Raw genomic sequence first — 25,614 nt, forward strand, 5'->3', positions numbered from 1 at the left:
ATAAATAAAATCAGACTTTAACAAGACCAGATAATTTCATTAGGAAGCAAGCTACAGTGCATGAACCTGTCTAAGGTTACTTTCTTCTTATTACTCTTTTTTTTTTTTTGAGTATTTTTATTCTCAAGAGTATTTTTACTCATTTTCAATGTTAAGACATATAAATACTTTTATAAGGCATTGAATCTCAAGTTTTCTAAGGGCAAAAATAATGAGGAAAAGAGGGGAGACATTGAATTATTTTGGAAAAATTGAGGGTCTAGCTAAATCATGGAAAGCCCAAAATCCTTTCAGTTAAGCCGATTTTGAACTTTAGTTTTCAATCCAAAAGTTCCTGGTGTAGGAGAGCAATAATTTTTATAGCAACTAGAAGCCTAGTCTCTCTTTTTCTATCTTTCTTTCTGGGGGCGTCTTGTTTTCATTCTGCCAAGTTTTAAAGATTGAAAGAGGATCTAAGGCACTTTAGAAACCTGCTTTCCGACAAATATTAGACCTGGCACAGTAGGTATTGAAGAGGTATTGGTGGAATTCAATGCTTAGTTTAATGGCTATCAGGCTTTGATTTTACCATCTCCTATTCATACTTTAATCTTTCTCTAAAGCACATTGTTTTGTTTTCCATGTTACTTTGCTCCCTGGGAATATTTTCTAATTAGAAAAACCTTGAAGCACTTTGTGATTCCCAAATAATTCAAATTAAATAATCAAGATTTAAATCAGGGAAAATCTTCAAGACATCAGAGTTAGACTGTGTGTGCAAGAGGCCAGGGTGTGGGTGTGTGTGTGTGTTATTAGGATAGTCACTTGAGTTGAAAGTCAGAAAGAATTTTTTTTAACCATGTAAGTCCTAGAAAGCAGCTTTCTTGGCAGGGAAAGAGCACAGATTTGGGAGCCAGACAAACCTATATTTAAATATTCATGCTCAGCCTTTACCCAGCTGGGCGACTGTAGGCAAATTACTAGGCTTGGTTTCCTCTTTACCTGGGAAAAATACCTTCCTCCAGACCTGTCCTGAGGTTTAAATGAGGTCACATCTGTTAAAAAGCTTGGTGCTATGTAAACTCTAAAATACACAGATAATTTAGAGCCTTATGTCCTATGCATACAATGTTAAAAATTGGGGTTGTATTCCCCAAATGCCTTTGAATAATAAAAATATCAAGGGCCGGGCGCGGTGGCTCAAGTCTGTAATCCCAGCACTTTGGGAGGCCGAGACGGGCAGATCACAAGGTCAGGAGATTGAGACCATCCTGGCTAACCCGGTGAAACCCCGTCTCTACTAAAAAATACAAAAAACTAGCCGGGCGAGGTGGCGGGCGCCTGTAGTCCCAGCTACTCTGGAGGCTGAGGCAGGAGAATGGCGTGAACCCGGGAGGCGGAGCTTGCAGTGAGCTGAGATCCAGCCACTGCACTCCAGCCTGGGCGACAGAGCGAGACTCCATCTCAAAAAAAAAAAAAAAAAAAAAAATCAAAGTGATCAAACAAAGAAACACAAACACTTTAAAATGTTCACATAACACAAATGATTTTATAAACGTGTATTTAAAATGTAAAAACAAACTCAGATATCAAACTCCTGAAATCACCATTGCAAAATAAATAGCTGAGACAGTAAGAAATCTGACTTAACCAGCTCCATCTTGCTTCTAACCACCAAGCTCTCCTTGTTCATTTTTGGACATAGGCTGAACTCACTTTGGAAGGAACTTAGTTTATAGTTTAAACCAAAGTGATAGCAGCCATTTCCCAAAACAAATCCCCTTCTTGCCTGGGGACTAAACTGCCTTTGTAGGACTAATAAATTAGCCAAAAGATTAGAAATTATGGTTTAGGAGTCATGCAGCTGGAGGCTACAAGATTCCAACTCTCCCCAAATTGCTCCTGGGGATAACATCACTATTATAAAACCTAAGATCAGTGCTTGAGATATTTCGCAGACTGGGCACTTGACGGATCAGCTGGCATCACACGGGATGGATAAACTGGCTCATCTGATCTTGTGGCCCCCGCCCAGGAACTGATTCAGCACAAGAAGACAGCTTTGAATCCTTACGATTTCATCTCACCCAACAGTCACCCAGCAGATCAGCACTCCAGATTCACTGTTCCCTATCTACCAAATTCTGCTTAAAAACTCTGATCCCTGGATGCTCAGGGTAACTGATTTGTGTAATAATAAAACTCTGGTCTCCCACACAGCTGGTTCTGCATCAATTACTCTTTCTCTATTGCAATTCCCCTGTCTCAATAAATTGACTCTGTCTAGGCAGTGGGCAAGGTGAACCTTTTGGATGGTTACACTCCCATTATAACTTTTCCTTTTCAGGGAGTTTTCCAGGTAAGCTGAAACAGGGGGGATTTTATACAATACAGTGAGTTTGGAAAGTTGCAATCTTCTTCCATTTCTGGAAATCCTAAGATTCTCAATGGCTCTAATGACTTTGGGACTGCATTTAACTTAGAATCAATAATCTGAAATGTTTTCTAAACCTATCCTATATGCATGAGTGATTATAAAAGTCTTTGATGAATGGTGGTAAATACTGGAAGAAGAGTGTCCTTGGCAAATTCATATTCTTCAAGGATCTCTCACTCTTCCATTTCAGTAGGTTCTTATTGCTATACCACTGATTCTAACCACTTCCTTTTTCAAGGATGCTGAAGGTACAGAAAGTTCTTTTCCTACAGGAATCAAAATATTCTTTGTTATCACTGAAAACACATTCGTTTGATGTCTCTGGGACTTTGTGCTTCAACATAGAAAAAAATACGCTTGCCAAATTTGATACTTAATTCTTTAGACATACAGACAATTTGCCGTATCCAGTCACAAATCCATGATTTCTGATCACTCCCTCAACCTAAGCTCTCTTCACTTCCTTCAGATGTTTTCCCCCGCCCTTCAAAATCACATTCCCAGGCAAATGCAACAATTGGAAATTGCAGGCTAGCTCATCAGCTTCCAAAGCCAACTCAGGGTGATGAAACCATCTCGCTTTGTTTCCACAGGAATGGATTCTCTTGATGTTTTCAGTTTATCTTTTTTGTACATATTTTCTCTTAAATATACTGAAGAGTATAAATAATCCCAAATATGAAGCAAAAAAAAAAAAATACAGAGAGAGAGAGAAATACTCAGACACAGATTCCCTCTGTGAAGGCAGGCTCAGACTGCAGGCTGTATCTTCAGAATCACTTCCAACTGGCATGCACCCTTTGAGTTTTTATTGGAGTCAAAGCAGCCCTGATTATGAGGTACTAATTAAGTGGCCATAATCTAAGCGCAGCCCAACCTTACTTATTTTAAGGTAATAACTTGCTTTTTTGTGAGTGGCAAGCTTAAGGGACCATTTTAATGAGTCTTTAGTCATGCATACATGATGCATAAGTAGACCCATTGTTCTCAGGAAGACTCTGAGGTAGAATAGAAACCCAAAAACCCAGACTTCAGGGTGGGTGGTTTAGTATCCTATTCATAGTGTCAGTTGGGCTTCTTAGCAGGACTCTTCTATGGAGTCTCAGCAGGGCTATCCTCCTATATCCAGGTTTAGACTGCCTAGAGCCTGGGACATATTGGTGTCTTTTGTGTCCAGTCATTTCTTATGGGAAGCTGAGACTTGAGGCTGAACTATCAGGGATCTTGTAGGCCAAATCCCCTGTTCCCTTGACTCTGGGGACACAGTGAATCCCCTGGGCTAGCCTCGGTACCCGCCTGCCCTGGACTGGATGAATGGTGTCTGTGACAGGGTGTTATCCAAGCCTGAACAAGCTGAATTTAGGGAACTGTATGGTGAACTGTATCTGGACCATTGGAGATTCCCTCTGAAGGGAACGGATCCATCACCACTGTCTGTCACCCAGAGGCAGGAAATGAATGGACGGATGTTGGAGGAGGAGAGCACAGGTCCTTCCTAGGACTGCAAGTTAATTGGACTCTAGTTCTAAGTCTCTGGGAGTGCCCATTGGTGGAAGGGGTTGAGTTGCTCCCACCATTGGGAAACCTGTGAGGATTATGAAGGAAGATTTTGGCTTGTGAACTTTCAGAGTGTCATATTCTAGTGTCAGCTGTGACCCACTCTGTTGTCTGTTACCCCAAGCCTTCAGGGAAAGAGCCAAAAACCATGGCCCAACCTGAGGTACTCAGTGGAATGATGGAGGGCAGGAGGCCCTCCCCAGGGCTGGAGTAGCTGGGTGCTGGACATGAGCCCATCTAGAGTGGCTGTCATGCCACCAGTAGTATGCTTAGCCTTCAGGCTAAGAAGGCTACGTAGAAAGATGAATAAAGGGACTGGTTCCCAGGAACACTCTGTATGGTTATCAGGGGCCTAGGTTCCTGCCAATTTACAGTGATAACTGAGAGGACACTTTGAGGGGGCTTCCTTTCTGGAAAGGAGGCCAGTGGCAGCTCATCCTGTGTTAGTCTGGGTATTAAAAGGATGAGTTATTTCATTTTGTCACCACAAAATGGTTAAGTATGACTTGGGTTCTGATGGTTACTGTGATGTCTTATTTGTGACTTAAAATGTACTAAAATCAGGAGATCACCTATAAAAGGCATACAACAAATATTTGTTCTTTTTTTCCCTTTCTCCAAATTCAGATAGATCTCGTTTTCTGAGATTAAGGAGTAGAACCAAAAGGTCTCTATCCAAAAGAATGTTTATAAGATAGTTATATCAAGATAAATAATTACTTACAGCCTAGCACACATATTAGAAAATTTATCACTTATATTTTTGTTGGTATTTCTCATCCCTGGAAATAAGATGCCCTTGCCTTGGGTTAGCCACTTGCAAAGGAAAGTGTGTCTGTGCATCACAGAATACTGTCTATTCACCGATCTTGCTTTTCACAGTAGAAAACTAGCTCCACCAAACAATTTTTTGTGCGTGCCAATGCTTTTCATCAATATAGAAGAGCTCAGTGGAATATTTAGCCTGAGGATGAAAATATGAACAGTACGTTCAGCCACAAAAGATATATGCCTTCTCAGAGGCCAGAGAAATAAGGAAGATGACCTTCTATATCCCTCCCTTTTCCATAACTTCATGAATCTATTGCCGATTTTACAGCATCTCTGCTTAATTCTGATTTCACGCAGTTTTACAAGGTCAGGTGTCAATCAGTAGCAGCTAGAAATCAAATTTGCTTGAAATCAGGCCTTCAATCTAGAGGCACACATCTGTCTATTTCCCCTTGCATTTCCTCAATTTCAACAAAGTTTTGCCCAGATCTCAAGTTCTGTTGTATTTACCCCTACGTGATAGTAAGGCTTATTCAAAGTGAACTACAGTTTTCTAATAGATTCTTTTTTAGCCATTTCAGAGTGAGTTTTTCGTAATACAGGAATAATAAAGCCAACTTATTTAGCAAGTTTCATAAACTGGACACATAGGTTGATCTCATTTTTGTCTTTTTATTTTCATGGGTTTCTTGAGGTCTAAGTGACATAGAATAAACTGCACTTATTTTAAATGTACAATTTAATAAAATGTAAGATATGTATACACCCATGAAACCACCATTACAACCAAGATAATGAACATATTCATCACCCCCAAAGTTTCCTCAGATCCCTTTGTTTGACCTCATTTTTAACTAAGGAGCATATATCCATAAGCTCCTATTAGACTCTCTGCCTCAGAAACTCAAATTGCTGAGAAACCTGTTTCTGAGCCTTATTTGACTTTTATTTTCACAAGTTGAATAAATACACATAATTCGTTGATAATGCATTCATAAATGAGGGTACGTGAAATCTGTCTTCCAATTGCATCTTAAAAGAACATATTTTCATAGTAAAGTCTATTTGTCCCAGGAAGCATTAGACTATTTGAAAGATGGAAATGGAAAAGTGAACAATCATACTTAGAAAAGTCCCTGGATTTTATCTCTTACAGGTCTTCAAATTTCTCAGAAGCTAAGCTTTAGAAAAATCATAGATTCCTGATGTCAGAATTGTAGCCTCCATCCTCCCTTAGTCTCAGTGACAGAAGTGAAGCCCAAACCTCAGTTTTTACTCTGGGGAACCACATTTTATAAGAGGTCTCTAATTGAATGTTATTTAAGAATTGGTTGATAAAAATTCTAACATTCCAGATAAAGTCATGTCAACAGCACTGTTAATACTGTGGTACAAAGATTTTCCCTTCTGTGGTCTCTGTGGCAACTGGATTCCTCAGTTCCCAGTTCTGCTGCTTACTAACTGTGAGAGCCCATGGCTAAAACATTGAACAGCTCCTCAGTTTCCTCAATGATTAAATGGGACTAATGATAACAATAAGGCTTCTAGGAAGATGAAATCGTAGGCACTCCTTTAATGTTCATTGCCATTATTGCACCTGCATTGCTTTTTCTAGTCATACTACATGCTAGAAGTGAGAGATAAAAGCCTCAAATTTCAGTATTACTGACCTTCTGGAGCAAGTATTTAATACACATTAATCTTTAGTGGAGCTAGCCATCTTCTTACGCATCTGGACATCTGCCTACAGCCAAGCGGTATGTACTCTTCCAGCTCATTTTAATTTGGGACTAGAAGAAAGGACACTCATCTGCCAAAGAGGAAAGTTCCTTCACAGCCTTAGCTTTTGAAGTTAAGGAGAAGGAGCCGGTTGTACAAGTGGCCCCACCCTCCGTTGGAAGGCTTCTGTTCTGGACACTTGAGTTCTCCTGCAGGACCCCAGGCAGGCAGTTTTCTATCTACCTTTCAAATGTCCCCATGGGGTCCAGCGCATCCTCTGTAGGTAGCCCTGGAAAAACAGAAAAGCCTCCCAGTTGGAGCAGCTCTCTTGGAATGTTTTTCACGTTGTATATTATACTGGTAAGAAGTTTAATCCATCTTAGTTCCTGGAATTTATCCTAAGGAAATCATTCAAAAAGAAACAATTGGCCTGGCACTGTGGCTGATGCCTGTAATCCCAGCACTTTGGGAGGCCAAGGCAGGAAGATCAGTTGAAGTCAGGAGTTCAAGACCAGCCTGGGCAACATAGTGAAACCCCTGTCTCTGTAAAATAAAAATTTAAAAAGTTGGCTAGGCATGGTGGTGCATGCCTGTAATTCTAACCACTCAGGAGGTTGAGGAAGGAAGATCACTTGGGCCCAGGAGATCGAGGCTGCAGTGAGCTAGGATTGCATCACTGCATACCAGCCTGGGCAACAGAGTGAGACCCTGTCTATTTTTTTTTTTTTAAGACAGAGAGAGAGAAAGAAGCAGTGAAAAACAGCATACATTAGAAGGTATACATAACATTGATGCTAATAGTAAAACATTCTCAGCAACCTCATGCAACATCTAAATTTTGGTACATTCATGGGCTGGAATATAAGGCAGGGATTTTAAATTATAAATATAAAGACTACGTAGAAAGAGAAAATGTTTCAGCTGCAATATTAAGTAAAATAATAGCTTGATTATTGCGCATGCAATCTAACTTCGTAAAAATAAATATAATATGACAAAGATGGAAATAAATAATTTTTAAAAATATATTTTTATGTTCCAGCAGGTGACTATTTTGGGAAAACTCTGAAACCGGGTTTTTCCTCTGCTCTCACACCACCACCACAATGATCATCAACGCACAAAAAGGACTTCCGTGACCAAATGTCCACAGGGTTTTCCCCACACACCAAGCAGCAGACCCCAGCTGAGTGTACTCCAATTCAATGTTGACACTATCCACCTGGCGATAGTGTCAGATCCCACAGGCTGAGGTCTCAGTCTCCAAGACCAACTCGCTTCAAGTTGGGGCTCCCATGATCCCCTCTTTGGGTTTGATTAATTTGCTGGAGCGGTTTACAGAACTGAAGGAAACAGGTTACTGGTTTAGTCTAGAGGATATTCGGATACAAATGAAGAGGTGAACAGGGTGAGGTATGGGAGAAGGGGTGTGGAGCTTTCATGACCTCCCTGTTCGAGCCACCCTGCAGGAACCTCCACATGGTCAGCTATCCAGAAGCTCCCAAACTCTATCCTCTTGGGTTTTTATGGAGGCTTCATTACACAGGCATGATTGACAACTGTGTAGAAATGTGACTGGACAAAAAGCACGTGATCTAAACCCAGCAGGCCTTGTCTGTTCAGACTTTTCTTGGCCTCTCTGTGTAGCACCCCTTCCTCTAGGGTATGGGGCAAGACCCTCTCTGGAATGAGGGTCTTATGAGCCACAATCAGATTAGAGTCCTGCCTTAGGCAGGTGCAAGGAAGGCAGGAAAAGATCAAAGAGAAAGAGATTCTGTTTCCTGAGGCCTGCTTCTGAGGCCTACAGAGCCCCAGTATTACAACAAAAGACTCTAACAAGGGTTATAGGAGTTATGAGCTAGGAACCATGGACAAAAAGCAATATATATATAATAATATCACAGTGACATTTTTCTCTTATTTTCCAGATTTTCTGTATTCTTTTAATGTATTTTTTTAATGGTAAAAAAGATGTTTTGCCACGTAGCTTTAAAAGAAATCATCAAGTCCAAGATGCTTTCTATAGGAAAGAAACTGCGTACTATTTTATGGAGTTTTTGCTTCCTCATTTAGCTAGGTATATGATGGATGGCGGTACCCCTACACCAGAGTTTGCCTGTTAACTCAAAAGAATCCTTCACAAGAATAATCTCAATTGTGAGAGATTCATAAGTGTAGATGGGGCAGTTAAATGGCAGCCAACTTGGCCCCTGGAAAAAGGGAAGCCTGGCAGATCTGGCTCTAGGCATAAATGGAAGTCGTTCTGCAGGGTGTAGTAAAAACAAAATGATTTGGGGGCATTACAGACTGTGTTCAACTTTGTCTCCTTGGGATAATCAATTCTGGTTCAGTTCAAGTCAGTTTACTTTTCTGACCCTCAATTTCTTCATCTGTGAAATGGGAGTAACTATGATTATGACTTCCTCCTCAGAAAGTCCCAGTGAGAATTTTAGTGAGTTCACTATACTAGTTGCTGGAGATAAAATGATGAGTAAGACACCAGGCTCAAGAAATATACTGTGAAAGAGCATTATTAGCAAAGGGTGCAGACAGGAAAAATATCCCATGCTGGGGGCAATTACTAGCAGATCTGTATCAGGGCATAGCAGAGTATAGCAAAACTAGAGAGGCAGGCAAGAGACAGACCCATAAATCCCATACCGTTAAACTTCACCCTGCAGATAACAGAGCCACTGAAATATTTTATGCAGAAGAGTGGTGATATGGTTTGGATTTGTGTCCCCGTGCAAATCTCATGTCTAATTGCAATCTCAGGTGTTGGAGGAGAGGCTGGTGGGAGGTGATTGGATCATAGGGGCAGATTTCCCCCTTGCTGTTCTGGTGATAGTGAGTGAGTTCTCATGAGACCTGCTTTTTTAAAGGTGTGTGGCACCTTCCTCTTCTCTCTCTCTCCCTCCTGCTCTGCCATGTGAAGATGTGCCTGCTTTCCTTTCCCCTTCCACCATGATTGTAAGTTTCCTGAGGTCTCCCCAGCCATGCTTCCTATATAGCCTGTGGTACTGTCAGTCAATTAAACTTCTTTTCTTCCTAAATTACCCAATCTCAGGTAGTTTCTTATAGCAATGCCAGAGTGAACTAATGCAAGTGGAAATTTCATTTTGCATTTTGTCGAGAACACTCTGGCAGCTCCATGAAGGATAAGGCTCAAGGAATAGAAATCAATTAAGAGGCCACTGGGTGCTTCAGTGAGAGATGATGGAGCTAACAGATTCAAAACTGAGCCCTTGGCCAGACACAGTGACTCAGGCTCATAATCCCAACACGTTGGGAGGCCAAGGTGGGAGGATCACTTGAGTCCAGGAGTTCAAGACCAGCCTGGTGAGACCTCATCTCTACAAAAAATTTAGAAATGATTGGCTGGGCATGGTAGTGTACACCTGTGGCCCCAGCTACTTGGGAGGCTGAGGTGAGAGGATTGCTTCAGCCCAGGAGGTTGGGGCTGCAATGAGTGATGTCTGCCCCACTGCACTCCAGCCTAGGCAACAAAGCAAGACCCTGTTTCAAAACCAAAAAAGAAACAGAAACCCTTAATCTCTTCCCTGTCCCTTCCCACTGCAAACCTAGTCCTCAAGCAACCTTCCCCACCTTGGTGGCAGTGATACCCTTCCAACCACTCCCTGTCTACTCATCTCTCATATCTCGCAGCCCCTCCCTCAGCAAATGCTCTGGTTGGTTCTACCTTCAGGTTATAGGCAGAATCCAGTGACTTCTCATCATTTCCACTGTAAGCCAGCTCTATTTCTTGCCTGGGATGTGGAATAGCATTCTGACCATTCTCACTGTTTCTGCCTCTCTGTCTTCAGTTCACCTTCAACACAGTGGACAGGGAGATCCTTTTAGGACTTGGCAGTCATGCCAATCCTCTCCCCAAACTGTCCACCTTCCCCTTCACCCTCCTTGCTCCATTTTCTTCTGAGAACTGATTACCTAGTAGCACACTAGGTACTTGGCAGATATATATTTGTTAAAAGAATGATTAAATGATTAGGATCATGGTCCAAGGTAGTAGAAGAGGGAAACAGTGGGAGAAGACTTGTTAAGAATGACTTGGGAGGTGAAATTGACCAGATTCAGTAACTGATGAAATAGTTAGAATGGGGAGTCAAGACGACCCCAGGTCTGTCACTGGGCACTAGGATGGGTTGGTGGTGTCATATCCTGGTCGAGGGAGCAGAGGCAGTGGAGCAGGGATGAGATATGGGGCATCCTGAGTAAGGGGGCTCCGTAGGCTGTTCAAATGCAAACATCTGGGTACAGAGGTCACAAGGGCTCCCTCTGCCCAGCTAGACTTCCCCTTGCCTGGTTTCCAGATGATGTCTGGAGAAAGGCAAACTCTAGATCAAAAACTAGGGTACCTAAGAATGCCCCAAGCCTACTATAAGGTTGTCATTACTTTTAATGGTAAAACCCATAATTTACTTCTGCATCAACCTAATAATTAAAAGTCCAGATTTCCCACCCTGTTGATTCTGATTCTGTAAGAGCTGCAGGGAGCCTAAGAATCTTCATTTTAACTAGGGCCCAGGGGATTCTGACGCTGATAATCCACAGGCCTCACTTTGAGAAACACTGACCTCAGCCTCTCTCACTTTGGCCCCATTGATTACTTCTAGCTGTCTGAAAAACGTATTTACATTCCTATCATTTTGTTAAGTCAGGACATTGTCAGGTGGAAACACCAACACTGGTTAACATGTAAACTGTATTCCTTGCATGTATCTGATAAAGAATTTTATAACATTATATGTCATAATTGTAGAATGCAATAGCATGTTCCAGTGAGTTACACATAATTATATTAAAGCAGTATTTAGGGCAATTATATCATTTGTTGAACTGTCATTTCATTAAGTGTAGAAACCTATAATGGATTAAATTGAGAAACACTGAAGTTTTACAGTGGCTCCCCTTGAAAATATTAAGGAGATATGGGGTTTGTATCGTTCTGCCAAGTCCCAATTTGGACCTAAACACAATAGGGAATGAGATGCAATTTGCCTTGCACAACCCTTTTGGTTTTGTCCCATCCCTCCCCCAACTCCATAACTCACACCTCCCCTTCTGTCGCCATCAGTCATGAGCTCCAGTCTCCCTGGGCCTAAACCCCCCAGCTCCCAGACACCCACAGCCTCTCTCTGCCACACTCTTCATTCAAAGAAAAATACAGTATTTCATTCTCTCAGAGACTCAGAGGTCAAATTTTGGTATTTTTTTTTTTAATAGATTCATAGCAAGTGAAACATTCCAGATGTTAAAAGCGTGGACAGTGAGGCCCATGGACCGGCAGGATCAGCAGCCCCAGAAGCTCCTTGGACCTGCCAGGCCCTCTGGCCCCACCACAGCCCTACTGAACCAGGATCAGCCTTTAAAAAAGAACTCCATGCAAATTTGAGAAGCCCAATTCAAAAATCTAGACCAACAACCTGGTCTACCTTCCTGATGAGGAAACCAAGCCCCAAAGGCATGAGCTCCCTGGCCTAGGGTCCCACAGTTGGTGGTTAGCAGAACCATGTCAGAGCAAGAATAAAGGTTTTACTATTTTACTAACTATTGTATTTTACTAATAGCTGCACTTGGGCACCAAACTATGTGCTTTACGTACAGTATCTCTTTTAAGCCACTCAGTAGCCCTACAAGGAAACTATTCATGTTCTCACTTTGCAAAGCAAAAACCAAAAGTCAGAGATGGAAATTTATTTGAGGTTATAGTTAACCTCAATACCAGATCTTTTCAACTCCAACATCTATGTTCCCGAAACAGTGCTTTTTATTTCTAACCCATGGGAAAACAATGGTTGGAATATGAGCTCATGAGTCATTTCTCTGCCTTCAGAATCTATGCATGGCCCTCCCAGACCAGGGCCAGAGGACTAAAAAGCTCTTTCTCCTGAAGGTGAACTGTTACCTCTTCTTACACCCACCCTCTATTCTTTTCCAAATAATTTACATTGTTTCCTCACGTTGCTAAGCCTTCACTGAGCTGAGATGCAGATGCTCCAGTTATCTTCAGACTGATTCGACTGCAACTTCCATGTGAATACAGAGTTCCATCTTAGGACCAGTGGGAACCCCATGCACCTGTCACTTTCCTACTACCCACAGGAGGTGTGGAGACCCTGCAGAGAGATTGAGATCTGCAGTTGAAGGTAATTCCACATTTGTCTTAGTTTATTCAGGCTGCTATAACAAAATACCATAAACCGCATCCCTGTGGCTTATAAGCAACAGATATTTATTTCTTACAGTTCTGAAGCCTGGGAAGTCCAAGATCAAGGCACCAGCAGATTTGGTGTCTGGTGAGGACCCATTTTCTGGTTCATATAGATGCCTTTGCACTGTGTCTTCACATGGTAAAAGGAGTGAGGTCACTCTCTTGGGGCTCTTTTGTAATGGTGCTAATCCCATTCATGAGGGCTCCATCCTCATTACCTTATCTCCCAAAGATCCCACCTCCTAATACTATCACCTTGGGGGTTAGGATTTCAACACATGAATTTTGGAGAGATAATTTTTTTTCTTTTTTTTTTTTTTTTGAGACAGAGTTTTACTCTGTCGCCCAGGCTATAGTGTAATGGTGCAATCTCACCTCACTGTGACCTCTGCCTCCTGGGTTCATGCCATTCTCCTGCCTCAGCCTCCTTCAGTAGCTGGGATTACAGGTGCTTGCCACCACACCTGGCTAATTTTGTATTTTTAGTAAAGATGGGGTTTCACCATGTTGGGCAGGCTGGTCTCAAACTCCTGATCTCATATGATCCACCTACCTTAGCTGCCCAAAGTGCTGGGATTACAGGCATGGGCCACCACATCTGGCCTGGAGAGATACAAATAAATTCAGATCATATCACCTTCCATGTTGCTTTGGCAATGGGTTCTCCCATCCACATTTCCATGCTGGAATTCCTTGAAACAATCAGCACAACTTCTTCTTGAATAGGCAGTCTTAGTTTCTGTTTTTTTACTGAACTACTTAACCCCTTTCTTTCCCATGCGTATTAGTCAAGGAAAGAGAAAGAGAACCAATAGGAAGGATGGATAGATAGGTGATAGATACATATATACAAACAGAGGTGATCTATTAGAAGAATTAGCTCATGTTGTTATGGGTGCTGAGAAGTCCCATGACAGGCTGTCTGCAGACTGGAGAAGTAGGGAAGCCATTAGTGTAGCTCAATCCAAGTGCAAAGGCCTGAGAATCAAGGAAGTCAATGGTGTTGATCTGAGGCTGAAGACCTGAGAACCTGGGTGTGTTGCTGGTACAAGTCCCAGAGTTCAAAAGCTGGACAACCTGGGATTCCGATGTCCAAGGACAGAAGAATAAGGATGTTCCAGCTCCAGGAGAGTGAATTTGCCTTTCCCCTTTCTTTTTGTTCTGTCTGGGCCCTCAGCCAATTGGAAGGTTCCCATCCACATCGGGTGAGGCAGATCTTTCTATTCATCCCACTGATTCAAATGTAAATTTCTTGTGGAAACACCCTCATAGGCATACCCAGAAATAATGCTTCACCAGCCATCTGGGCATCCCTTAGCCCACTCAGGCTGACACACATCCCTCAGCATTCTACATCAGCTTTGGTTAAAATTTCTGATACCAAAGGGCCTATGGTTTCTATCTTTACCTTTTCTCCTCACTATAAGTCTTCTTGTGGTTCTATTTCTTGGTAATCCGAACTCATTCACATTCGTTATCTCATGTGAAGCAATACTTAAGAACTAGCAATTTCAGGTTCTATAATTGCACAGCTTCTGCTCCTGTGAATCTGAGGCCAGCAAACTTGATGAATAAACTAAAATAAAAAACAGAAAGAAAAAACATTCAGTTCCTTCCAATAATCTCCAGATTCAAGAACTGATTTGAGGATCAGGCACAGTGGCTCATGCCTGTAATCCCAGCACTTTGGGAGGCTGAGGTGGGTGGATCACTTGAGGTCAGGAGCTCGAGACCAGCCTGGCCAACACGGCAAAACCCCATCTCCATTAAAAATACAAAGATTAATCAGGCCTGGTGGCACATGTCCATAATTCCAGCTACTCAGGAGGCTGAGGCAGGAGAATCTCTTGAACCCAGGAGGCAGAGGTTGCAGTGAGCTGAGATCACGCCACTGCACTCCATCCAGGTGGACAGAGCAAGACTTTGTCTCAAAAAAAAAAAAAAAGAATTGAGCTTGAATTCCTGAACAATCCATAATATTCCATAATATTCTGCAACCTAGCCTACTATTTTTAATTTACTATTAACCTTTGCCTTCCTCTGGGCCTTTTTTTTCTTCCCACAGTAATTTTTTTCTTTTTTTTTTTTTGAGACAGAGTCTCACCCTTTGCCCAGGCTGGAGTGCAGTGGTGTCATCTCAGCTCACAGCAACCTCTACCTCCCAGGTTCAAGCAATTCTCCTGTCTCAGTCTCCCAAGTAGCTGGGACTACAGGCACATGCCACTATGCCCAGCTAATTTTTGTATTTTTAGTAGAGATGGGGTTTCACCATATGGGTCAGGCTGGTCTCGAACTCCTGACCTCAGGTGATCCACCCACCTCAGCCTTCCAGAATAAATATTTAATTTGATGTAGTTTACATGAAACAGTTACTGGAGATAAATAAAGTGAGAAAAATATGAGGGTAATTGGAGGGGCCAACCAAGAGTGAATGTTTATTGTTCGTTATTTCCAAAAATACTTGTGTAAGTACCCATGTCGCCCCCCAACTCTTAGTGTGACTCCTTCCCAGGCTTGAGCTATTTTGCTTGTCCCTCTGACTTCCTTCAAATGCCCTGTGCTACAGTTCAAATGCAGACCTTAAAACACATTTCTAAATTATAGATAACAGTTGATTGTAAATATAACAAGAGATTTATTTGTTGTTTGTGATATACTTAAGCATATAGAGAAGAATTACTTAATTTATGCTGTGTCTGCAAGATACCAAAGCAGGTAAAATCCAAAACAGTCAAGTTGATCACTGAGTGTTGTACAGATGCACAATAGTTTACTTAGCTGAATTCAACTCTTCTCTTTTTATCTATAACTTATCTGAGTGAAAAAGCTAGTAGTCTAGTGATGTTTTCCAGGGTAGAAGTGACACCACATAATGGAAAGCTCAGTTTTTTTAGCCTTGGCATTTGTTTCTTTCTCTCTCTTTCCTTCCTTCCTTCCTTCCTTCCTTCCTTCCTTCCTTCCTTCCTTCCTTCCTTCCTTCCTTCCTTCCTTCCTTCCTTTCTTTTCCTTTGAGACAGGGTCTCACTCCGTTGCCTAGGCTGGAATTCAGTGATGCAATCATAGCTCACTGCAACCACAATCTCCAGGGTTCAAGTGATTCTCCAACCTGAGCCTCCTGAGTATCTGGGACTGCAGGTGTGTGTCACCACAGCTGGCCAAATTTTTTTAATTTTTTTGTAAAGACAGTGTCTTGCTATGTAGCCAAGGTTGGTCTTGAAATCCTGGGCTCAAGTGATCCACCCATCTCTGCCTCCCGAAGTGCTGGGATTACAGGTGTGAACCACTGCACCCAGTCTAGCCTTGGCTTTTTACAAGGCGGGGCAACTCCTCCTGGGAGAGCAGAGCTACTCCAAAGATCTCTGCTGCTTCCAATGTAGATTTTCAATGACTTCAGATCTACATAAGAATGTAGTTACGGTTTAGGAGAAGCCAGCTCTCATGGAGGAAACTGTGTTTGTGATCCTCATGATTTTCCTTGAACAGGCCCAGTCTCACCACATGGCATCATTTCCTCCTCACCTGCAGAATCGCTGTGACTTATGGCTCCTCTGATTGCACCTGCTTTCACCAGCAGCCCTGGAAGAGAGCTCTTCTGCGTGGATGACAGTTGAGAGACATTGGTTTCATTACTTGTTTAAATTGGACCCTCTCAAATGAATGTAAGCACATAATGGGGGAACTACGCTATAAGATTAAAAGGAATCCAGCTGTTACCAGATATGGGTGACTGCCAGGTTCATCCACCAAATTCTTTTCACTTGATGTCATTAAAATAAAATTTGAGTTTTAAAATGAAAATTTCTCGGATTGATATGAATTTGTTTCATTGATTTTACTAATATAGCCAGTTAACATAACAATTCTAGCATACAAGTAAATGAGAATAATCCAAAAGCAAAAATAAGGGTAGAGGCTGGGCACAGTGGCTCACACCTGCAATCCCAGCACTTTGGGAGGCCAAGGTGGGCAGATTACTTGAGGTCAGGAGTTCAAGACCACCCTGGCCGACATGGTGAAACTTCGTCTCTACTAAAAATACAACAAAAAATTGGCGGGGCATGGTGGTGGGCACCTGTAATCCCAGCTACTCAAGAGGGTGAGGCAGGAGAATCGCTTGAACTCGAGAGGTGTAGACTGCAGTGAGTCGAGATCACACCACTGCACTCCAGCCTGGGTGTCAGAGAAAGTATCCATCTCAAAAAATAAATAAATAATAAAGATAGGGGTTTCTTAATTATTGCAGTCAGATATCCTCACATTAATCTGTAAAGGACAAAAAATAGGACTTCACTTAATTTGAAAAGTTATCACCATTTAAATCTCCTTTGTTTATTTTATTGACCACCTCCTTTGTGCATTTCATTTCCTATCTTTGATTTAAAAAAAGGTTAAGGGCTGGGCGCGGTGGCTCACGCCTGTAATCCCAGCACTTTGAGAGGCAGAGGCAGGCGGATCACGAGGTCAGGAGATCGAGACCATCCTGGCTAACACGGTGAAACCCCATCTCTACTAAAAATACAAAAAACTAGCCGGGCGTGGTGGCGGACGCCTGTAGTCCCAGTTACTCGGGGGCTGAGGCAGGAGAATGGCGTGAACCCAGGAGGCGGAGCTTGCAGTGAGCCGAGATCGCGCCACTGCACTCCAGCCTGAGCGACAGAGCGAGACTCCGTCCAAAGAAAGAAAGATGGTGCGGGGGGGGGGGGGTAAGAAAGAAAGAGAGAGAGAGTAAACATATACCGATTGGCTACCTCAAGGCAGCCTGCATAACTATTACATTTACACCCCACAAGAGCACTGTGAAGAAATGTGCTCAGGTTAACTCACTCATGCAAGATCACAGTGCTCAAAAGTGCTGAGCAAGGATTAGAACCTCTATTTTCTCCTTCCAAGTTCACAGACCATTCTATTAAATCTTTAAATCTTTTTTAAATATCCTGCAAATACACAGAACATACTTAGAAGACCATGAGTCTCCCTTGCCTTGTGGTTCAGGGCCCCCTTGGGGGAAAGTAATATGGACTATCTCCTGGAGATAACCTCTCTTTTTTGAGTCCCTATCACTTATGACCATATAAATCTCTTCTGGATGCTTTAGTAAAGCAGTTAAAATAGAAGAGATTTTAGGGCTATTGCCTGGCATTGTCCAGCTGCCCACAGTCCCCCAATCAGTACTCAATGGGCTGAATTCCCACTTCACGTCCTCCGCTCAATCTTTTCCTATTTAATCAATAAATTGCTCTAACTCAGTTATACTAACATGTAATATGAGAAAATGCCAACAGTTAATTAGGGATGAGCCTGTGAAAACTTGGGGGAAGCTACATGTTTCAATTATATTAAAGAACACGTAAATGCAATCAAATCAAATGGATAAGCATTGTGTCAAGTTTTTACAAGAAGAGAATTGCATTTCACATGCATGAAAGCAACTCTCTTGTAACTTACAGAATACGAGATTAAAAATAAGCACATAAGAGAACCATTAAAATACTTATTATTTGAGTTAAATTAGAATTCTGTGAGGATAGTTTCATCAAATGATTTGTGTTATTTTAATTTCCTTTCACAATCAAATTCAAATTACTCTACCTGCAGGTTACACGGTTAAGCAGAGATCCTTAAACATCAAATCCCATTTTTTGTAACATTCATCATGTATTTTTAAAAGGTTTAATATCAACTTGAAACTAGCCACTAAATATCTTCTGATTTGTAAAGTTATCAATTCCCTCACATAATATTTCATAGATGTTGATCTTAAAGGAAAAAGGGGAAAAAAAGGAAAGATCTCTCAGAGGCAAGAGCTTTATAGCTCAAAATATTTTATGATTTAACAGCTGTCCTGGGAATTGAAAAAGATGATGCTAGACTCAGCTAAAATTCAATACCTGTTCTGTAAAGTGTGCTAACTGCAGTATGGAGTTCCGACACTCATAGTCTGCATGCAATTCTACTTCTTCAGCACTAAGAAATCACTCATGGAAAAGGAACTGCTTCATGAATTCAATTTTATCATCCATCCATAAATAGCTGTATTTCTTCAAGTAGCTTTGATACTTGTGAGCATTCATGGTGACTGATTGCACCCTGCTCGGGATTTCCTGGTGCATTTCCTCTGGCACATCCATCTGAGCCATGTTCTTTCCTAATGGAAAAATAAAATGGAAAAACGTAAGTGGAGCCAACGATTTTTCATTTAAAACCATGAAGAATTAGAGGTAGACTACTTCAAGCCAGACTGCCGCCGTCCAAATTCCAACCAGTACCCCGTTAAGTTTGAGAGTTTATTTTTTACAAGAGTTCTCAATGTGCTGTATGTTAACTAAGTCTTTGTAAAGATAATCACACTCTAAGTACAACAGAGGATCTTGTTATTTAAGGGAATAGATTGTGAATCACTTGGTAAAGCAGAGAATTCTTTTGGAAAGTGAAAAATCACCAACTTACTTTATCCTTCACAGACTCTGTTGGTTTTCTTAAGACCAGAAAAATATGCAACTGAGTCTCTGTATAAGTGGAAAGTGGATTTTTTCACCATGAACACTCAGGAACCAGCAGAACTAGACATCAACCAGTGATCAATAGAAAAGGTGAAGGTGAAGATTTCCCTCTGACGGTGTCATCTCCTTACCACCTAAGGAACTCAAGGAAGGCAGAAAAACCCCATTGCCACTGTTTCCAAAGACCTCTCTGATGTCTTTACTATAAGCACCTCTGCCTTCAAGCAGCTAGGGACTGATTTTACAAGGAAGATGAAGCCAAATGAGAGGTGATTGCTCATGGGTGTGTTGGCCATGGGATCATTGCCTTATAGTTCCTACTTCTTCTCTTGGCTAGATACATACCAAACCAATCAATGCCTATAATCAATTTGTATACTTTAGGCCTCCATTTTCATGTTTGGTTCAACATTATGTCATCTTTATAAAATAAATAGAGAGAAAAAAGTTATAAGAGAGACTCAAGTATGTTCCAAAAAATATGCCGTTTACCCTAGAGGCTGAAATATAATCAGTTATTCAAAACTTGCATGCTACGTATACAAGACACTGTGCCAGACTGTGGAGATTTAAAAAAAAAAAAAAAAATGACACTGGGTGTGGTGGCTCACACCTGTAATTCCAACAATTTGGAAGTCTGATGAGGGAGGATTGCTTGAGTCTGGGCAACACAGTGAGACCTCGTCACCACAAAAAAATAAAAAAATTAGCTGGGCATGGGGATGGACGCCTGTGGTCCCAGCTACTCAGGAGGCTGAGGTGGCAGGATTGCTTGAGCCTAGGAGGATACAACTGCAGTGCAGTGAGCTATGATCATGATCATTCCATTGCACTCAAGCCTGAGTGACAGTGTCAGACCCTGTCTCAAAAAAAAAAAAAAAAAATAGTTAAAGCAAATTAGAAAGGTACAAATAGCATGGTGAAAATTTAGAAGACAGAGATAACCTTCAACTAGTGAGGTATGGAAAGAAAGCAGGTGAAATTCATGATGGCTTCATGGAGAAGGCAACATTTTAAAAATGGGTAGTATTTGGACATGTGAACATGAAGGAATATAAACAGGAATGTAAATTATACCCCGAGAGTTTTACAGTGCTTTTATATATATTATTTCACTAAATCCTTACCTTGCTCCCACGAAAAAGTTTGAGCGGATGTGGCCAAGACTGGCTAGATTCCCCTAAATCCATTTTTTTCTTCCTTGCAGTTGGGTTGGAGCCATGTTAGTCTGGTCAATAGGATATGGACAGTAGTGAAAGATGCCACTTTCAAGCCTTGTCAGCAAATGCTATGTGATCCTCCACACTTCCTCATCACTTACCAGCCAACCTAATGCAAAGAATCAGCACCAGAGAACTACAAGTAGACCTTGTAATATTGCTGCACCACAAACGAAATGTACCTGGGAATCGCAAGGCAGTGCTAACAGTAGACTTGCTCTCCTTACCACACACACAGCCCTGCTCCCACTGACAACTTTAGGAAACAAATCTCTATTGCGCTAAGGAAACAAGATTTGGGAGGAGTTGGCTATCATACCAGCATTAAGTACCCTGACTGACAGAGGAATTTCACTTTATGGTGAAAATTCACTTTATACATGAGAAAAAGGAGGCTCACGGAGAAAAGAGCATGCACAACATGAAAGTAGGAAAGTGGCCGGGCGCGGTGGCTCAAGCCTGTAATCCCAGCACTTTGGGAGGCCGAGACGGGCGGATCACGAGGTCAGGAGACCGAGACCATCCTGGCTGACACGGTGAAACCCCGTCTCTACTAAAAAAAAATACAAAAAAAAAAAAACTAGCCGGGCGAGGTGGCGGGCGCCTGTAGTCCCAGCTACTCGGGAGGCTGAGGCAGGAGAATGGCGTGAACCCGGGAGGCGGAGCTTGCAGTGAGCCGAGATCTGGCCACTGCACTCCAGCCTGGGCGGCAAAGCGAGACTCCATCTCAAAAAAAAAAAAAAAAAGAAAGAAAGAAAGTAGGAAAGTGGCCGGCGTGGTGGCTCATGCCTGTAATCACAACACTTTGGGAGGCTAAGGCAGATGGATCACTTGGGCACCACGAGTTCGAGACCAGCCTGGGAAACATGCCAAAATCCCGTCTCTACTACATATACAGAAACTAGCAGGGCGTGGTGGTGTGTGCCTGCAGGTCCAGCTACTTGGGAGGCTGAGGTGGGAGGATCACTTGAACCTGGGAGGTGAAGGCTACAGTGAGCCAAGATTGCACCACTGCACTGTAGCCTTGGTGACAGAGTGAGACTCTGTCTCAAAGAAAAGAAAGAAAGAGAGAAAGAGAGAATGAAAGAAAAGAGAGAAAAAGAAAGACAGAAAGGAAAGAAGGAAGGAAGGAAGGAAGGAAGGAAGGAAGGAAGGAAGGAAGGAAGAAAGAAAGAAAGAAAGAAAGAAAGAAAGAAAGAAAGAAAGAAAAGGAAGGAAGAGAAAGAGTTTCTGTTCTCCCATTCTGCGTTTTTCAAACATCTACTAATTTTTCAAAGTCCAGTGTAAAAGTCACCTCCTTAGTTGGACCTCAACAGCACCCTTCTTGTTGTGATGATTGTGATGTGATGTGGCAGAAATGGGAAAGGGTTGGGATCCAGAAGGGAAGGGTGTAGACTTGGGGTTCACTTCTTACTAGCATGACCTAAGAAAATGGCTTCAACTTTCTGAGTCTTTTTCCTCTTCTATAAAATGAATTTAACCATCATGATTTCACAGGACCATTATGAAGACAAAGTGAGATGAAGAATGAAAAACTATCCCTGGTACAGAAAATGTGAAATAAATATTTGTTCCACCTATTCTATAGCCCTTCATTGTGCTACTCATTCATAACTGTGAACTCCAGAAGAGCAGAATCCACACTGCATTCATCTTTATAGTCTGCACCTAATACTTAGGAGGTGTTTTAGTTAAAATTAGGTAGGCTGGGCGCGGTGGCTCATGCCTGTAATCCCAGCACTTTGGGAGGCCAAGGCGGGCGGATCATGAGGGAGGCTGAGGCAGGAGAATGGTGTGAACCCAGGAAGCGGAGCTTGCAGTGAGCCAAGATTGCACCACTGCACTTCAGCCTGGGCAACAGAGCCGGACTCTGTCTCAAAAAAAAAAAAAAAAAAAGAAAAAGAAAAAGAAAACATTAGGTAAAGCTGCATTTGGCCAAAACCAAACTAACTACGGAGACCTTACATCCACAGAGGTTTTATCTCTCTCATTAAAATCTAGGGACTACCAAGAATCCAGGGCTGCTCAGACAGTTCCACAGATGAGTCAGGATCCTATACTCCTTCCAGCTTTATTGCCTGCCATTCTAAGGATGTGGCCTTCATTAGCATTGTCTAAGATGGCAGATGGGGCTCTAGGCAACATATCTGGATTCCAGGTAGTATAACAAAGGGGAAGGGCAGGGCTCTCCCTGGAAAGACGTTTCTGGAAGTGCAACCACTTCTGCTTACATACCTTTGGCCAAAACTTGGTTGTATGGCTCCATCCAGCTGCATGGGAGGCTGGAAAGTGTAGTCTTCAGTCTGTGCCTCCATATACCCAATTAATATTCAAAGTCCTATTACTGAGGAAGAAGACAGAATTTGATGCTGGAGAGGCAATGAATGGTATCTGCCCTATTACACACATGACTATGCTTTGGGAAGTTGGTTCTGGCAGGGATGTGGAGGCAAAAACTGAAAGCCAGGAGGAGAGTTGGGACACTCCAATAACACTGACAAGAGCTCCTCTCATTGAATGAGTATTGCATGCCAGACCCCGTGGGGTGCACCTTACCCACACCGGCTCATCTGTCACTTCAACCTCTCAAAGCACATTGGAGTTCAGATTTTAGCAGGCCATTTATTCCAACTTGGGATTGTTAGGTGACTTAAAATGGCCATCATTACATTTCATGATGTTGTGGATTGGAAATATGGGCTGGGCTTAACTGGGTGAGCCCATATAGTGATGGTGTTCTCTCCAAAAAGTGATAGTGTTCATCTATTGTGGGCTCACCTGGAGGATTCCAGGCGGCCTCACTCACGTGTCTGGCACCTTGGCAGGGCTGGCTAGGAGCCTGGGCTCAGCTGGGACTGTTGACCAGATTGCCTGCTCATGACCTCCCCAATGTGGTGGGCATAGAAATCAGACTTCTTATATGGCAGCTCAAAGCTCCCAGAGAGAATATCCTGAGAGACAAGAAGTTGGAAACCTCAAGTTGTTTGTTTCTTGGAGGTCTGGGCCTCAAAACTGTAACACTTCTGCCATATTCTACTGCTCAAAGCGGTCCCAAAGCCTGCCCAGATTCAAGGATGGGGGCAAAGACCCCGCTTCTCAATGGAAGATAGGTACAAGTATTTACAGCCATCTTGAATTCTCCACAGGTGACGTGCATTTAATCAGTATCCAGTAAATGTTTGTTGAATGATTCACAGGTTTGGTTCAGTTCTAGATCCTGAAAAATAACACAAAGGAGAAAGACATTGAGTGTCTAGGAGTTTCTAGAACTTAATTCCTTTCTTTTGAAGAGGAGTTCAAAATGAATACACAAATTTAGGACACCGAATTTGATTGTATATTAGCAAAATAAAAGTGGAGCTCACTTCAAAACATGAAGGAAGAAAGTGAACCACTATTCTTCCCCATTTCCTATACTGTAGCAACAGTTGGAATGGGTTGATTGCTTTTTGGTATCACCTGGGAATTCCTCCAAGATCCAAGCTGATTACTCCCTTCTGTCCTAGAGACAGGAAAACAGCCAAGTAAGAGTGAGTTATTGCCTAAATATAAGCTTCCTTGGCAAGTCTTGGGTGAAGGAGGTAAAAAGGTAGTAGCTGGAAAATGCCCCAGGGAGAGTCTCATTTTTTGAAAGAAAAGCAGTACCTGACAGGTGTCTTTTCCAAGGCATCTAGCAACTCCCTTTACAAATGAGGCAGCACTGAAGTCTTGATGAGATGTTCTCTCCTGCCAGTGACATTTTTATTGACAGCATGGCTCTAACAAGTTTGGAAACTCATCTCATTGTCATTCAGGATGAGTGAGGCCCCAAAGAAAGGGATGGAGTTAGAGCTGGTCTTGAAGTTTTCCATCAGATGCTGGCTCTAACTGATACTGATATGAACCCTTGAGCATCCTGGGCAACCCACATAAAACCAAATAATTGCAGTGACAACTCCCATTCATCAAAATGAGACGCGAGTAAGTTCTGCTTGTCCTGATAATGACTTGAAAATGATAAGTTAGTGAAAAAAGCACTTAGGAAGACTTTTCCTTTTCACCTCAGCTAATTGGCCACTTCATTTGTAAGGGAGCCTTGGCTTTCTTTTAAACTAGTTTTTCACTTCAGCTACAACAAGACTCTGCCTAGACTAGATAGCCTTAAATCTTTTCTGGGTGAGGCTAGACTGCACTAGTGTTAAGTTCCTTGAACATGAATTTCACACCCCTTCCATGCCATGCCTTGCAAGTCCTTTACAGGCCGTGAAAGTCAACACTAAACAAATCCAATCTTGTAAGAGAAATGAATGTGGGCTGAAAGGAACTTAGCCTGTGCATCTAATAAAAATCAATAACCTTTCCAGAAATATAAATATATTGAATAATATGTCTGCTGTTTTCACCTGAATCTGTAAGGGAAATTTCTGTGGTACCTCTACCAAAGGAAAATCAAGATCTAATGGCTTTTGCTTATTGAGTAAGAAAAGCATGAAAAGCTACTGCTTATGTTTACAGAGAAGAGGGGCATTACTGGCCTATGTGGGAAGGACCAATGCAAATTTAGCAAGCCAGATAATAGCTGGGCGAATCTGACTTTTACCATAATGGCGGTGTTGCTCAAGCATGTGGCAGGCCTTGATTGGCTGACCTGTGAATAACCTTTTTTGACTGTGTAAACAGAGCAAACAAGCGACTTCACTGGCTCCGAATGAGTGATTAGAAGCAGTTATCCAGCCCATACTTATATTTATACAACTCCTTTGCGAAAAATCTCCAAGTTTGCCTTTTCTCTCTCACAGAGAGGTAACTTGACCTAAGTTCTGTCCTTGTGGTAAAGGGCACGACTTGAAGGGACTTTCACCTGAACCTGCTGTACGCTGCTCAAATCCTTAGGAGTTAGTTAACTCAGACCATGCATGCTTTACCATCCAGGCAAGCAGACCCCCTAACACATTCCATCTCAAGGAAAAGAGGCCATTGCTCAATCAACGTGGCTCTCACAGAGGCAGCTCCATATTGCCCTTGGATTTCTGGACTTGGTTGTCCTGATCTCAACCGTGTCCAGGTTTACAAGAGATTTTTCCACAGCACATCAAAACCTGCCAAACCAGACTACATTGTGTGGCATGGTGGGATGGCTAAGGGTGGGGATTTGGCACTGAAATTGCATGGGATGGAGCCAGGCTCTGCTACTCCCTTGCCATTGTAACTTGGAGTAAG

The sequence above is a fragment of the Theropithecus gelada genome, chromosome 12 (assembly GCF_003255815.1).
Source record: "Theropithecus gelada isolate Dixy chromosome 12, Tgel_1.0, whole genome shotgun sequence".
NCBI lineage: Eukaryota > Metazoa > Chordata > Mammalia > Primates > Cercopithecidae > Theropithecus > Theropithecus gelada.